Source organism: Chiloscyllium plagiosum, chromosome 28 (assembly GCF_004010195.1).
Source record: "Chiloscyllium plagiosum isolate BGI_BamShark_2017 chromosome 28, ASM401019v2, whole genome shotgun sequence".
Taxonomy (NCBI): domain Eukaryota; kingdom Metazoa; phylum Chordata; class Chondrichthyes; order Orectolobiformes; family Hemiscylliidae; genus Chiloscyllium; species Chiloscyllium plagiosum.
Window position 1 is genome coordinate 26,356,370 of NC_057737.1, and position 16,935 is coordinate 26,373,304.

Here is a 16,935-nt window from a genome sequence, read left to right on the forward strand (position 1 = left end):
TGCTAAGATTTTCTATTCACTATGAGTACTTACACATTTAAGAATCTAATTACTTTTACCACTGTCCCATTTGCCCCAAGTCTCTGATTTTACAAATTCAGATAGTCTGGAGTTTTCAGTTCTCTCCAGGAATAGGTTAGCTTCAGATTTGAAAGATTAGTATGTTTCTGAGGTAGAAACTGTTAACTTTGATTCTATTCCTGATAGGCTAAGAGGAAAAAGCCCCTTTAAATTGAAGGGCTTTACTGTCTTGAACTTTGATCATGAGGACACATTTCCAGCTGAAACATGGAATTGTTCCATTGCAGTATCTGGAAAATCTCTAATCTCATTAATTTCCTTTGTAGAGGATTGCTGCTCTGCTAAAACAGATCAATTCTTCTTTTTTGCAGATTCCTGGATAACAGAATCTGGCTGTTTCTACTTGGCCATGTCCTGAACCTTCGGACATTTGTTGTCCCTTTTCAGTGATGGTTCCCTTGGAGTAGTAAGCACCATCTTTAATCTGTGTCAGGATTTTTATTCTCAACCTGCCAATAAAGCTGTGCAGAAGTGTATAGACTCTTCACTTCAATTTGTTGCTTAACCTGTATGCTTTAATTTGCTCTTGGTGATTGTAGTTATGGTGAAACCAATATGCTCACTTCCAAACTTGTACTTTTTCAAGATTGATTCCTGTCAGGCATGATCTCTGCCTCAGGTACTGGCGTTTCTTCCTGAAGATAAGGAAAAGAAGATAAAAGTATTAAATTCTCAGTTGAATTTACAGTGTTCCAAACCATCTCTGCATTTAAATCTATCATTACTCTGTTCATCATGCTGTGTTGTACTCTGACCTATATTGATGAAAGATCTGTTATTTCACTGAAGTGGGGTTTACTGAGTGGCTATCGAATTGCTCATGTTTCCTTGCAAACCTTGCTGATTCATGCAATCTTCAACATTGTTAGAAGTGGAAAACATTTCTGTCAATCCACTATAGTGACAGGTTTCCAATTTGTCGACAGTATGAATTAAATTTCTTCTGCCAACATAACTGATCTTAATGGATTCTGTTCTTTACAAAGAAGATGCACCAGTATTTCCCACAACAATTCTGTCCCTTATAAAACTTGACTTTAAATCTTCCTTGTAACCCTTTCCATAATATTTAGAGATCATTAAATAAACAAGCTATGGATTCCCTTGATTGTTGAATTCTACCACTAAGTGGATCTTTCAAGAATCTTATTTGTTGTAAGTGAAAGTAGTTATCAAAGGCTTTCAGTTCTTCAAAAGTATCCATTGCTTCTTTTCTACTTTGTGAGAAAGATAGAAAATAGGAGCAGGGGTAGACCATTCAGTCCTTCACTCCTGTTCCTCTATTCAATAAGGTCATAGCTAATAATCCTACTCAGTATCCTGCTCCTGTCCTCTCCCCATTAGCCTTAAGAACGCTGTGTAACTTCCTCTTGAAAAGTTATAATGTCCTCAGCTAGATTACCATTTCATATAGAAGTTTATTTACTTGTTCAGCTTTCAATTTATTATCAACTTTGGAAGCTATTCTGTTTCTTCTGAATTGTTTCTTCCATGATTTCAAACTGTATTCTATTTGGCACAGCTCTGAAGCTAAACATTCCTAGCAATATTATTTATGTTGCCAAGTCTTCCTAATGCAATTATTTATCTTCTTTGCTTTAAAAGCTTTTAATTTTGCAGTAAAACAATGCTGCTGCAGCTGTATACTTCAATGAAAATGGAGGATTTCCACCGTCTGCCATAAAATAGATGATTCCCAGCTTTTTATGAATATAATGGAGAAATCATACATTGTCCACAGTTTTTTCTGGATGAAACTCATTAAATGATTCCCATTTATTTAACTGAATTCATCTTGCTGGCTGATGCCAACACTGACATTTAGTTGATGATGTGGAAAATTTCTCAAGTATGTCCTCTATGCAAAAAGTAGGACAAATCCAACATTACCATTAGCGCCCTATCAATCTTCTTTCAATCATCGATAAAGTGATAGAAGGGGCCATCAAACAACATTTATTCAGCAATAACCTGTTCACTGTTCAGTTTGGGTTCTGCCAGGGTCAGTCAGCTCCTGACCACATTAAAATGATGTCAGAGTATTCAGCACCATTCTCGAACTTCATGTGGAATGTAGAAACTAAATCGGTAAAGTACCTGCATCATGGAAGAATTCAAAATAGTTTCCTAGAACAATATATCATGGAGGAGAAAGTGAGGTCTGCAGATGCTGGAGATCAGAGATGGAAATGTGTTGCTGGAAAAGCGCAGCAGGTCAGGCAGCATCTAGGGAACAGGAGAATCGACGTTTTGGGCATTAGGAATGAGGAAAGTTGGTCCAGCAGGCTAAGATAAAAGATAGGGAGAAGGGACTTGGGGGAGGGGCATGCAGGGAATCAAGATATTTGAGATCTGGCTATGTGTTTATGGTGATAAGGTTTGATTATTGATATCTTAGTGAAAGATCCCCTAGGAAACAGTGACCATAACATGGTAGAATTTAGCATTCAGTTTGAGAGTGGGAAACCTGGGTTATAAAGACCTGTGATAAGAAGGACAATTAAGAAAGAATGTTAGCAGCAAAGATGTTTAATGAACAATGACAGATAATTTTTAAAAAATAATTCATGACTCAAAACAAAAATGTATCCCAGTAAAGAAAAACTTTGGAAATGGTATAAACTTACCATGGGTTAACCAAGTAACTTAAGGAAAATATCAAATTGAGAGAAAAAAGTATACAATATGGCAATGAATATTGATAAATCATAGGATCGGAAAGTTTTGAAATCCAACAGAAAAAATAATAAATACATGGACTATAAACTATTAGTGTAAGCTTGAAATGACAATAGACAATAGACAATAGGTGCAGGAGTAGGCCATTCTGCCCTGAGAGCCTGCACCACCATTCATTATGATCATGGCTGATCACGCTCAATCAGTATACTGTTCCTGCCTTATCTCCATAACCCTTGATTCCACTATCCTTGAGAGCTCTATCCAACTCTTTCTTAAATGAATCCAGAGACTGGGCCTCCACTGCCTTCTGGGGTAGAGCATTCCACACACCCACCACTCTCTGAATGAAGAAGTTTCTCCACATCTCTGTCCTAAATGGCCTACCCCTTATTTTTAAGCTGTGTCCTCTGGTTCGGTACTCACCCATCCGCGGAAACATGTTTCCTGCCTCCAGAGTGTCTAATCCTTTAATAATCTTATACGTCTCAATCAGATCCCCTTCCTAACTCAACGGTATACAAGCCCAGTCGCTCCAATCTTTCAACATAAGATAGTCCTGCTATTCCAGGGATTGACCTCATGAACCTACACTGCACTCCCTCAATAGCCAGAATGTCTTTCCTCAAATTTGAAGACCAGAACTGCACACAATGTTCCAGGTGCGGTCTCATCAGGGCCCTCACCAGCTGCAGAAGAAGCTCTTTGCTTCTATACTCAATCCCTCTTGTTATGAAGGCCAGCAAATTATTAGCTTTCTGCACTACCTGCTGTACCTGCATGCTTACCTTCATTGACTGGTGTACAAGAACACCCAGATCTCTTTGTACTGCCCCTTTACCTAACTTGACTCCATTTAGGTAGTAATCTGCCTTCCTGTTCTTGCCACCAAAGTGGATAACCATACATTTATCCACATTAAGCTGCATCAGCTATGCATTTGACCACTCACCTAACTTGTCCAGGTCACCCTGTAATCTCCTAACATCCTCCTCACATTTTACCCTGCCACCTAGCTTTTTATCATCAGAAAATTTGCTAATGTTACTATTTATACCATCTTTTATATCATTAATATATACTGTAAAAAGCTGCGGTCCCAGCACTGATTCCTGCGGTACCCCACTGGTCACCACCTGCCATTCCGAAAGGGAGCCGTTTATCACTACTCTTTGTTTCCTGTCAGCCAACCAATTTTCAATCATTTGCCCCCAATACCATGCGCCCTAATTTTGCTCACTAACCTCCTATGTGGGATTTTATCAAAGGCTTTCTGAAAGTCCAGGTACACTACATCCACTGGATCTCCCTTGTCCATCTTCAGAGTTACATCCTCAAAATATTCCAGATTAGTCAAGCATGATTTCCCCTTCATAACTCCATGCTGACTCTGACCTATCCTGTTACTGCTATCCAGATGTGTCGTAATTTCATCCTTTATAATAGACTCCAGCATCTTTCCCACCACTGAGGTCAGACTAACTGGTCTATAATTACCTGCTTTCTCTCTCCCACCTTTCTTAAAAAGTGGTACAACATTAGCCACCCTCCAATCCTCAGGAACCGACCCCGAACATATTGAACTCTGGAAAATAATCACCAATGCATCCACGATTTCTCGAGCCACCTCCTTCAGTACCCTGGGATGCAGACCATCAGGCCTTGGCCAGTTTACCTTCATACCTCATTTTTGTTCTCTGCGTATTTCCTTCTTAATAATCCTCTGTTCTTTAAAAGCTTCCCAGTCCTCCGTTTTCCCACTCATCTTTGCTATGTTATACTTTTTCTCTTTTAACTTTATATGTTTCTTAACTTCCCTCGTCAGCCACGGCCACCCCTGCCTCCTCATAGGATCTTTCTTCCTTTATGGAATGAACTGATTCCTGCATCTTCTGCATTATACCCAGAAATATCTGCCATTGTTCCTCCACTGTCATCCCTGCTAAGGTATTGCACCATTGAACTTTGGCCAGCTCCTCCCTCATAGCTGCATAGTTCCCTTTATTCAACTGAAATATTGTCACTACCGATTCTACCCTCTCCCCTTCAAATTGCAGATTGAAGCTTATTGTATTATGGTCACTACCTCAGAATAGCTCCTTCACATCGAGGTCCCTGATCAATTCTGGTTCGTTGCACAATACCAGATCCAGAATTGCCTTCTCCCTGGTAGGCTCCAGCACCAGCTGTTCTAAGAATCCATCTCGGAGACACTCCACAAAGTCTCTTTTTTGAGGTCCAATACCATCCTGATTCTCCCAGTCTACCTGCATGTTGAAATCCCCCATAACAACTGTAGTAACATCTTTGCGACAGGCCAATTTCAGCTCCTTATTCAACTTACACTCTACATCCATACTACTGTTTGGGGGCCTATAGATAACTCCCAAGAGGATCTTTCTACCCTTAGAATTTCTCAGCTCTATCCATACTGACTCTACATCCCCTGATTCTAGCTCCCCCCCTGCACAAGGGACTGAATATCACCCCTTACCAACAGGGCCACCCACCCCCTCTGCCCGTCAGTCTGTCCTTGCGATAGCACGTATAACTTTGAATATTCATTTCCCAGGCCCTGTCCACTTGAAGCTACGTCTCAGTTATCCCCACAATATCGTATCTGCCAATTTCCAAAAGAGCCTCAAGCTCATCCATCTTATTTCTAATACTTTGTGCATTCGTATATAGTATTTTTAATTTGTTACTGCCCTCACCCTTCCTATCAACCCCTATTTCACTCAAGCTTATGGTATGATCCCTTTTTGAGTTTTCTGCTTCATTGATACTGTTGTCTTTCTTGACTTCCCTTGTTCTAACTTTCCCTTCAATTTCCTTCTTAAACTTCCAGTTTGTCCCCTGCCCCCCGCTATTTAGTTTAAACGCAGCTGTGTTGCAATAGCAAACCTACCTGCCAGAATGCTGGTCCCCAACCTATTAAGGTGCAAACTGTCTCTTTTGTATAATTTATGCTTACCACAAAACATACCCCAGTGATCCAAGAATTTAAATCCTTGCTTCTTGCACCAGTTCCCCAGCCACACATTCAAGTCCATTATCTCCCTGTTCCTGGCCTCTCCAGCCCAAGGAACTGGAAGCAAACCGGAGATAACCACCTTGGACGTCCTGCTTTTCAGCCTTCTTCCTAGTTCTCCGAAGTCCCGCTGTAGTATGTTCCTCCTCCTCTTCCCGACATCATTTGTGCCGACATGTACTACCACCTCTGGCTCTTCACCTTCACCTTTGAGGATTTCCTGCACTCTGTCTGCGATGTCCTTAATCCTGGCACCAGGAAGGCAACACACCATCCTTAAATTCAGCCTGTTGCCACAGAAACCCCGTTCAGTTCCTCTCACTATGGAGTCCCCTATCACCACGGCTCTGTGTGATGTCTAACTCCTCGGCTCTGCCTCCATGCCAACCTTTGATTGACAGACCTGACAATGGACAGGAAGACCTTCCTTAAATATATAGCAAGGAAGAGAGAGGCCAAAGTGAATACAGGCCCTTTAGAGAATGAGGCTGGAGAAATAATATCCAGGAATTGGCAGAGCAATTGCATAAATACTTTTCATCAACCTTCATAGTAGAGGACAAATCGGAACAAGCCCTTTGACCCTCCAAGATAGTGCTGACACATGATGCTTTTCTAAACTAAAAACCTTTTGCTAACAACAAAATGCTGTCTGTGTCCCTCTATTCTTTGCTTATTCATATAACTGTCAAGATGCCTCTACAACATTGCTATTTTATCCACCTCCACCAACTCTTCAACCTTTAGACTTTATCCTCTTTTACTTAAACATATGTCCCCTCATAATTCACATTTCTACCCTGGAGAAAGATTCTGACTATCAATCCTATCCATGCCTCTTATAATTTTGTAAAGTTCTATCAGGTCACCTGTCATTCCTTTGATGTTCAAGTGAAAACAAAGTAAAGATGGATGTTAGCTACCTGACATTCAGCTCCTCATTCCTTTTGGGGAGAGGAACCTGGCTCTGAGCACTCTACATGTCTGACTGGCCATGCCCAAACCCCTGGACTAGTATCCAAGGCTGCTCTTGTCTTATGCTTTAACCAAAAGCTATCCCACTTGATTTGACTGAGGACTGCTGACCATCATGACAAGCTTCTTGCCTTTGTGTCTGTGCTAAACGCCATGCCAGGACAGAAGTAACATGAGCCTTGCAGCTCTGGCTGAAGATGCAAAGCACACAAAGGGAAGAGAATGCAGTAAACATTGAGGTAGGCCTAGAGTGAGTGAATGAGTGCGAATGCAGCAGGCAAAGAGCCCAACGATGCAGCTTGGTCCAGTCCATGAGCTGGATACATGTCCCTGAGCACACAGTGTCCATACTGCAGCATTATATTGGTAGTTGATGATTAAGCATTGAAATGCAGAAGTGTTCTGTAAGTGGATTGGAAATGGGCATGAGGATTCTTAGAGACTAACCCCCACATGTTGGCTGCCAATGTATATGGATGTAGGGATGTATGTGTTTGATGCCCAGGCAGTATGCCCTGACATGTTTTTGCCCAGTGTCTAACACGGTGGTTCAGTTGTTAGCATTGTTACCTCACAGCCTCAGGGACCTGGGTTCCGTTCTAGCCTTGGGTGACTGTATGGAGTTTGCATGTTGTCCCCGGGTCTGCGTGGGTTTCCTCCAGGTGCTCCATTTCCCCCCACAGTCCAAAGATGTGCAGTGAGGTGGATTGGCTTTGCCAAATTCTTCTGTAGTTTGCAGGCAAGGTGAATTGGCCATGGTGAATGTGGGGTTGTGGGGGCTGGGTCTTGAAGGTTTAGTGCGGACTCTATGGACTGAATGGTCTTTTTCTGCACTGTAGGGATACTTTGATATTCTGTTTAGAGCAAACATGAGCTGGGTTTGCAGATACTGGGTCTGCTTTCTCAACATCTAGTTTGTTTGGCAAGTGTGGTCAGACACTGTGCATGGTGGCACAGTGGTTAGCATTGCTGCCTCACAGCGCCAGAGACCTGGGTTCAATTCCCACCTCAGGCAACTGTCTGTGTGGAGTTTACACATTCTCCCTGTGTCTGCATGGGTTTCCTCCGGGTGCTCCAGTTTCATTCCACAGTCTAAAAATGTGCAGGTCAGGTGAATTGGCCATGATAAATTGCCTGTAGTGTTAAGTGAAGGGGTAAATGTAGGGGGGTGGGTTGCTCTCCGGAGGGTCGGTGTGGACGTTGGGCCAAAGGGCCTGTTTCCACACTGTAAGTTATCTAATTTAATTAAGGAGGTGAGTTGGGCCATCAATAAGGCACCATACGAGACAAAACAGCCCATTACATCCATAAACATTCACTCTCTCCACATCCAAAGTTCAGTAGCAATAATGTGTACTATCTATAGTACGCATTGTATAAACTAACCATGGATCCTTAGACATCACTTTCAAAGTCCACGACCACTACCATCTGGAAAGACCAGAACAACAGATATGTGGGAAGACCACTCACCATCCTGGCTTGAGAATATATAGCCATTTCTTTACTGTCATTGGGTTGAAATCCTGGAACTCCTTCCCTAACAGCAAGTGGGTCTACTGACAGCATATGGACAGAAAGTCACCACCACCTTCACAAGGGTCACTAAGGGTAATAAATGTTAGCTCAGCTAGCCATGCCCACATGCATGCATGAATGAAAAAATGTAAAGCATTTCCATTCTGAGTAGGATTTCAGTAAATGCCTCCCACCATTTTTTTGGCTTCATCTGATGAATCCCATTGCTTTATTTTTTTCTGAGATGATTCCTGCTGCCAATGATTTCTTAAAATAAATGCTTCCCACTTTTTCAGCAGCTTTAATAGATTCCTAATGTTTTCTTCTATTAGACCTGGAATGCTTAAGTCTCTAAAATGCACTTTTATGGCTGTAATTCTGGCATTGCAAACTTCCAGGTCTGTGGCCACATTTTAAATTGCTGTTGTGACACTTGATTTCTTTTACTGTAGCAGTGCCTCGTGGCCCTCACTTTCGACAACGCCTACTTTAAATTTGAGCTGTAAGTACATCTCTTACTTGGCAGCTTGCAGTTCTGTGCTGTCTTTTTTAAAGTTTGACTTTTCCCATCAGGCATTCGAACTGTACCCATGGAACCTCCAAAGTCAGTTCCCTCTCGGGCTGAACTCAATTCAGGCCATACCCGAGGCTGAATTATCATGCCCTCTGAATGTTGTGAACAATGGAAAGTTAGGGAAAACAGCAAGAGTTCAAAATTTGAGATCAAAAAGGCCAGTTCTCCACTTTTGGTTTTGAGAGTAGATGAGAATCTTGCAGGTGAGCAAGGAGTTCAGGTAGTTCCGGAATTCCACGTGCAACAAGATTTGGCTATAACTTTGCTGAAGAATTAGGAAATAGTATTTCTAGAACACGTACCTCCCTTGGCAATAGTGTGATTCCAGCACATATGCCAAAGTCCACACCAAAATCTCTGTGCCATTTTGCGCATGAGCCAATGTCAGCTGCTAACAGAGCAGCTTCCTGTCAGAGGTACTGTATAGAGAGCAGCTTTCTTACATTTTTTTAATGTGCTGTGTTAAACTTACTTCTGTTTTGTTAATAAATATAACTTATACCCTTCATTCAGGCTGTGCTATACTTTGCATTAGACTTTTGGGTGATCTCTGAGTGATCATGAGTGATATGTTTTGCTGGACATTTTCCATAGCCCCCATTATTTATATTAAACAATTTTCTATGAAGCAAGGTTTCACTGGAACCACCAGGAGAACTACCCATATTTAGTCTAAGTGCATGCATGGGCATCTCATTATTACCAAATCTCACCTCACTTATGTATGGGTGACCATGCTCCTGAGGTACCAGAGAGAATCTAGACACCATTGGTACCTGATTTGAATGTCAGACTGGTTCCCTGGCAGTGACAGCTCACTGGCATGTTTTCCCAGAATCCATCTTGGCCAAGCTCCCCAATATTTCAAGGTACACTTGGCTGTGACTGCCTCCACACTGCAATGCCTGAGGTTGGCAGTACCAGAGCACCAGCCTCATTGCATCATCAAGGAGGGCCTCTGAATCACTAATAATATAGTTTAGCAGCTCAATAATGCAGCCAGGCCACTCTGTGAGCAGGAACAGGGACCTGTCTCATTGCAACAGGGTGACAGCCTACTTTTGCTGTGCTCGCTCATGCTGCTTACAGCAGCTCTACCTTGTCTATTTGCGCATTGCCACTTCATTTGGAACAAACATGCCTGGAGTATTTCTGTCTTGCTTTACCCTTTTAATCAGATACGATGCCAGACAGTTTATTTTTGTTTGGCAGCATTGAATAATCAATGGGATGGCTGTATTGCTGTATGGCTCATTGGCAAGTCAAAGGAATACCATGTGCTAGTGGGTAAACACACTGCATTGCTATTTCAACCAGGTGGCCAAGTCCAAAATCTTAAAGGGAATAGTCCTTAGTTCAGTAAAAGGGGTCAGTCAGGGGTCTCACCAGTCATTCAAGGGCAGCATCTGAAATCAGTCCGGGGGTTGACCACAGTTAGTTGGCCGCTTAGGGCGATCAGGGTCTGGGGTTCTGTGCCCAGCCCGTCCAGCAATTGGGCTACAGTCAGTCTTCTAGGTCAGGACCAACCAGTCCAGGGGATGCAGGTCAGTCAGCCAGGGAGCTGCATACTGTCAGAGGATGGAGCAGGATCAGTCCTTGGGGTTGTGTACTAAAAGTCAAGAGGTGCTTTATCAGGAGTCAGGCCTGTGTTGGGGAGGTTGGGGCATCAAGTGTGGTTGAGGCATCAAGTGTGGTTTGAAGGCAGTATTCTGGGGTACAGAGGGGAAAATCCCTAGAAATAGGCAGTTCTGGCTTTAAGTGCAGAGACTTTGGAGTATGGAGGGCATGGCATCTTTCAGGAGGGGGTGTCATCAATGGTGATCACCATCTTTCCTTCAATGGGGGCTGTCAGTGAACACTAATGGAGGATATCACTAATGGGCCGGATTGAGTTGACAAACAGTTAAATTGGTGAATTGGATGGGAATGTGGATTTGTTCGAACCTAATGGAGTTAACTCTGAAATAGCTCCACAGAAACTGGTATCCAAAAAGGTTTCAGTTCTGGTTACGGCAGCCCTATTGTTTTCACCATCACAATCAGCCATTTCAGTTTTGCCAGGAGTGGATCTCTCTGCATCCAAAATCTAATATTGTCAGCTGTGACTGGAAGCGTGTCCAGAAAATTTAAAACCATCTCAGGCTGTTCCAGTGGTGGTACCATTGGTGGGGTATCTGCCAGCGGGAGGTGTCTCAATGCATCCACACTTGCTACTTAACCTCCAACTTGTAATTATACGCACTTAGTATTAGAGCCCACTGCTGAATTCAGTCTGAAGCTATGGGCAGCACAACACTGTCCTCTTTAAGTTTACCCAGCAGGAGTTTGTGGTCTGTTATTATTACAAGTTTATATCTAGAAAGGTATTGGTGGAATTCCTGACTCCAAATATGACTCCTAAACCTTCCTTCTCTATCTGGGTGTTTTTACAATCTACATTAGCCAAGGTCCTGGATGCATATGCTATTGGACGTCCCTGTCCATTGGGCCACATTTCAGTTAATACTACCCCAGTGCCGTACGGGGAGGCATCGCATGTCAATACCAGATCTCACTTGGGATCATAGTGTGCCAACAACTCAGATGATGTTTGCTGTTTCTTCACTTTCCTGAAAGCTATAACTTGGCTAGACAATCATTTCCAAGGCTGACCCTTTTCAAGAGCTGATGCAAAGGTGATGGAGGCCAGGTTATGTATGTACTTTCCATCATCATTCACCAGCCCAAGGAAAGACCTAAGCTTTGGTACTGACTTGGGAGACAAGATACCTTACATCACCCTCACTTTATCTTCCAATGGGTGTAAACCAGCCATGTCAACTCTGTAGCTCAAATGGGCCACTGGGGTGCCTGGAACGCACATTTTTTCCCACTATATCCAAGTTTTCTAAGTGCTCTTTATTGTCCTTCCTTGTTATTAGCATGTCATCTGGATAAATGGCAACCTGAGGTAGACCTTGTAAAATGTTCTTCATCATCTGCTGAAAAACGGCACAGACTGACGATACCCCAAATGGCAGTCTCATGTATTGGTACAAACCCTTATGAGTATTAATTGTAGCATACTTCTGGGAATCCTCACCTAACTGCAATTGCAAGTACACATGGCTCATATCCAGCTTTGTGAAGGACAGCACCCCCTGCCAGCTTTGCGTATAAATCCTCGATTCGAGGGAATCCGGCTGCAAAAAGTGGTTTATTGTTTGTTTAAAATCCCCACAAAAGTGAACCAACCCATGGGGCTTCACAATCAATACGACCAGTGCTGTCCATTCCACAGACTGGATGGGTTTGATGATTTCCTTTGTTTTCCAACCTCCTGATTTCTGCCTCTACTTTTGCCCGTAAGGTAAATGGCTCTGGGAAGACCTTGCAGAATCATGGGATTGTTTCTTAATCAAAATGCAAGGTGCCTTGGCTCCTTTGACAGTCCCTAGACCTTCCTGAATAAACTTCCAGGTATTTAGTTAGGACTTCACTCAGGCAGCCATTTTCTAATCAAAAACTTTCAGTGAGTCTTTTTCTACCAATTTTGCCCCACCAAGCTTGGACCTGAGCCTTTTACTACAATCAGTGGGAACTCAACTGGCTGCGTCTCATAACAGAGCAGAACTGAAGTTGTAACCTTAATCTGTGAATGTTGCCAGGTACAGGTTCTCAGTCTAGCTGAAGTCTTGTGCAAACTTAAGGGTTAGAATTTTGTTTAATACTGGTTCTGCAATCACTGAAACAGTCGTGTTGGTATTGACCTCCATTAGATCCACAACATTTAACCAGATATTTATTTTGATTGGTTCTGATTTGGATGTTGCTAAGTAAATTAACTGTTCCAAACCAGATGTAGGTGAGCTTTCCAGGGCGTGCGCTCTCCTGGATATCGGCCAATGAGTTCTCTTACTCCATTTAGATCTAATGGAATTATTTGGTTATCTTGAGTCTGCATGCCAGCAGCAACTACAATGGCTTGCCAGCCCAGATCCTGAAGAAAATTTTAACTATTTGGCCAATACTTGGCTTTGTTTTGGGGTTTTGCTGTGGGCTGACCCTCTGTTCAGGATATATCCTGAATGAAGAGATGCGATTTTCTCCACTCAAGTGGTGTTCACCAAGCTCAGATGGATTGGCGAGGGTGTCCACTTCCATCATATCCTGTAACTCGTATGCACCACATGCCGCATTTTTAATTATAAAGCTAGTTGAAATGCCTGTTTGAAATCCAGATGAGCTTCAGCTAGTGGGCACTTTTGCATGGTTACATCATTAATCTTATATATGAAACAATCCCTCAGCATCTCATTAAGGGTTAAACCAGTCACATGTCTCTGCCAGTCATCTTAAACTGGTCAAAAATCCCAATACAGATTCCCTAGGTTGTCCAATAGTTGAGTAAAACCGATAGCATCTTAGAATTAGAGGAGGCTTGGGTCATAATATTCTTTAATTAAATATGTCAACTCTTGAAAAGTTTTAGTATGTGGTGCCTCAGGAACATTAAGCTCTTGTAACCAAAAATAGCTGTGGCTCCACAAACTGTCAGGATAATTTATTGTTGGTTTTCATCTGCCCCATTGTCATTTTTCCTGGGAAAAAAAACACATTCTTTCCACATACTGGGCCCAGCCCCCAACAGCAGATTCAAATGAGTCTAGCTTCTTAAATAACCACATGTCTTGGAAATGCTTAACCCAATTCAGCAAAGACTCCCTGATTTGGCAAGGTTAACAGCACCAATGAGGGAACACATATTCTATGAGGTCCACTCGGCTGACCTTGTTACAATCACTACAGAGACAGTGACTGTAATACAAAAAGGAACATGAAGATTGGAGAATCATTTAGACTATCAGGTGAGGTCTGCAAATCAGTGTTTTAAGAGTGATCTGTAAAGTCTTCCATCTCCATTCAATTGTCAGCTGTCCAATGGAGACGAAAAATGGTTGTATTCACCAACATGCTGAATGGTCTATTCTGGTCCATGGTTTTTGTGATGCTGTTTAATGTGGGGTGGGGTGGGTAATGGGGATAACATTCTAGTAATCCTACCGTATTTACAATCTCACATAGTGTTTCTGCGACTTGGCACATGGTGCACATATTGAAAAAAGGATAACAATTCAAAAATCCATACCTGGGCTCTTCCTATTGGGTCTGTGTGTGTGTGGGGTGGGGGGGTGTTGGGTTTGTTGGTGCTCTCCATGCTGCACTGCATGGAGAACTATGAGAAACTATCATTTGTGTATAAAGTTAAAAATCACACAACACCAGGGGGTTATAGTCCAACAGGTTTATTTGGAACCACTAGCTTTAGGAGTACTGCTCCAAAAGCTTGTGCTTCCAAATAAACCTATTGGACTATAAATCCCTGGTGTTGTGTGATTTTTTAAACTTTGACTAGCCCAGTCCCACACCGGCTCCTCCACATCATATCATTTGTATGTGAGCTGTGACTGCATGCTGCTTACATTAATAAGGAGCAGTTCCAATTCTCCCCAGATAGTTTTAGTAGGAGTGCCACCAATGAATCCAGCCACAGCAGGGGTCACTGCGGCTGTGCATGCTGCACATTTATGGCACGGATTAACATGGAAAGCTCGTGCCAGCAAGTCCAGGAGCAGCACCAACCTCCAGCAATGCCGAACTTGCCTCTGCATGAAGTGGTTGCAGCTGAAATTCCCCTCGATGTGGAGGAGGTGCAGGAGGCACAGAATCTATTATCCCCAGTGTGATCTCCTCTACATGGGCAAGGCACAATGGTGCCACAGACTGAGGATGTCACAGTATGACATCACAGATCTGTATCATCTGCTGGAGCACTCCAGATGCAGAGCACTACGGACTGTATGCACACTGCATTAAGATCACCATATCAAGGTGCAGCCACATTATTAATAAGAAAAGTCTGTCTCAAGGTCATCTGTGATTATCAGAACCATTCTTTGAAGCCTGCTTCAGGTGTCCTAGAAGCTGCCATATTGCCCACATTCTTGGGAATTCTTATGTTCCTGCCAGTCTTCAAGGGCCAGATGCCATACAAGTTGCAGTTTGTGCCAGTTACCATTGACCCAGGCATCCAAGGTGTCTGAATTTGCAGCCATTGCCATGTCCACTCAATACTTGGGACCATAGACTGCACGCATCGGTGAACAGAGCTCCCTGGCATCATTCAGCCCAATTCCTGAGCAGGAAAGAATTTCACTCCCGCAGCATCCTTCTCAATGGCAACCTCAGGTTAAACGTTCTGCAGGTATGAGCCCACTGTCCAGGGAGCTGTCATGATGCTTACACTCTCCCAGGTCCCTTGAATGTTCAATTACTCACAATCTACTGGGCTGACTCATGAATGATAGGGGTATCCTTAGAAGATTCAGCTAATCATCCCATTGTGAAACCCTCTGATTGATGTTGAACTGTGCTACAATTCTCCACCCGCATCCTCCAGGGCCATCACTGAGCGGCCTACTGGCCAGCTGAAGATAGACTTATTTCCATTGCCTGGATTGTTGAAGAGCAGCACTCCACTACTTTCCAGACAGAGTCTCCTGAATGCCCTTCACAAGCCAGCTCAATAAACAAGAGAAGGACTTCAGGAATGGGAGATGGACCAGTCTCCTGACTTCTCAGATAATGAAGTAGAGTCTGACAGAGATACTAATGAAGCCTACATTGATAGTGAGGTTGCTGAGGGAGTCTGGCTGTAGTCAGATAAGGAGACAGGCCTGAAAAAGTCTAGTTTGGGGGCTAAATGAACATTAGTGGACTCTCAGAATTATTGGCAAATGAGATGGTCCTGCCTTCAAGGGAATTCTTGTTTCTTAAATGAAAACATTAAGATACTCTGATGGTCACTGATTGTTATTGAGTTTGTATCCTTTGCACCGATAAGCTTCTGTTCAGTTTCCTGGCCAGAGCTTTGCAGGATTACCATGCTTACATAACTGAAAATGTTATTTGCAAGGGCATCCACTTTCTCAAAGAGGTGGAGGGGCTATGATGATAGACTGGCAAAGGCACCCAGTATTTCCGATGCTGATTGAAAAATTTGGGCCATCACACATTTTCATCTTGATCTTTTCAGGACATTTCTCAAGAAATGCCAATGAAATGTCAAAACACCATTTAATAACTAGAAGACAGTTATCTTTGGCCAGTGGACTTTGATTGTTAGAAGTGTTGCTAAGGAAAAAGCACCAGTTGAATGCTAACTGACAGTTAGCTATCAAACCACCTTCACTGGTGAATTCCTACAGATTCACACAATATAAGATTGGCCTTCTCAGCAACCTCATAAATAGAGACCCATCCATTTGTTCACCTTACAAGTTTGATACTAAATTAGAGCACATCAAAGCCATTCTGCAGGGTAATGACTACCTTGATCTGATTATTTCTCACTGTGCATCGTGCAGACTCACAAATATCTCTAAGGCCATCACCTTTGCTCCTAAAAATTACCCAAAATACTTCAGACTACTTTGGATGGGATGCTGCTATCAAGCCACAATGACATTCTGCTACGATAACATGCAATGGTATATGAATCTCAGTATCAAAGTGACTCCAGCTGCTGGAAAAGAGCTTCCTGAAGAAGAGCTCATGCCCGAAACGTCGATTCTCCTGCTCCTTGGATGCTGCCTGACCTGCTGCGCTTTTCCAGCAACACATTTTCAGCTCTGATCTCCAGCATCTGCAGTCCTCACTTTCTCCTCAATGTGGCTCCAGGCATGCAGGTAACACAGGGATCCCCAATTTATGAACATTGACTTACAAACACTCATACTTATGAGCGCAATCCATACAAGAGTGTGATAAGAAAAGTTTTAAAGATCCAATATATGAACATTTCCTCTTACTAACAAATGTCTATTTCACATTGTCCTGCATCGTGTTCTGAAATGTGTACAAAGTGATTCAAAAATGGAACTTGTTTTGCAACCCGGAGGCTGCCTGTATGTCCCAAAGAATGATGAAACATATCAAACAGTTTGTCTCTTCAGGTGTTTGCAATAGGCAAGGTACTGAATGTACCAAATCATCCCGCGCTTGGATAATTCATACGTAGTGTGCAACATTCGATGTG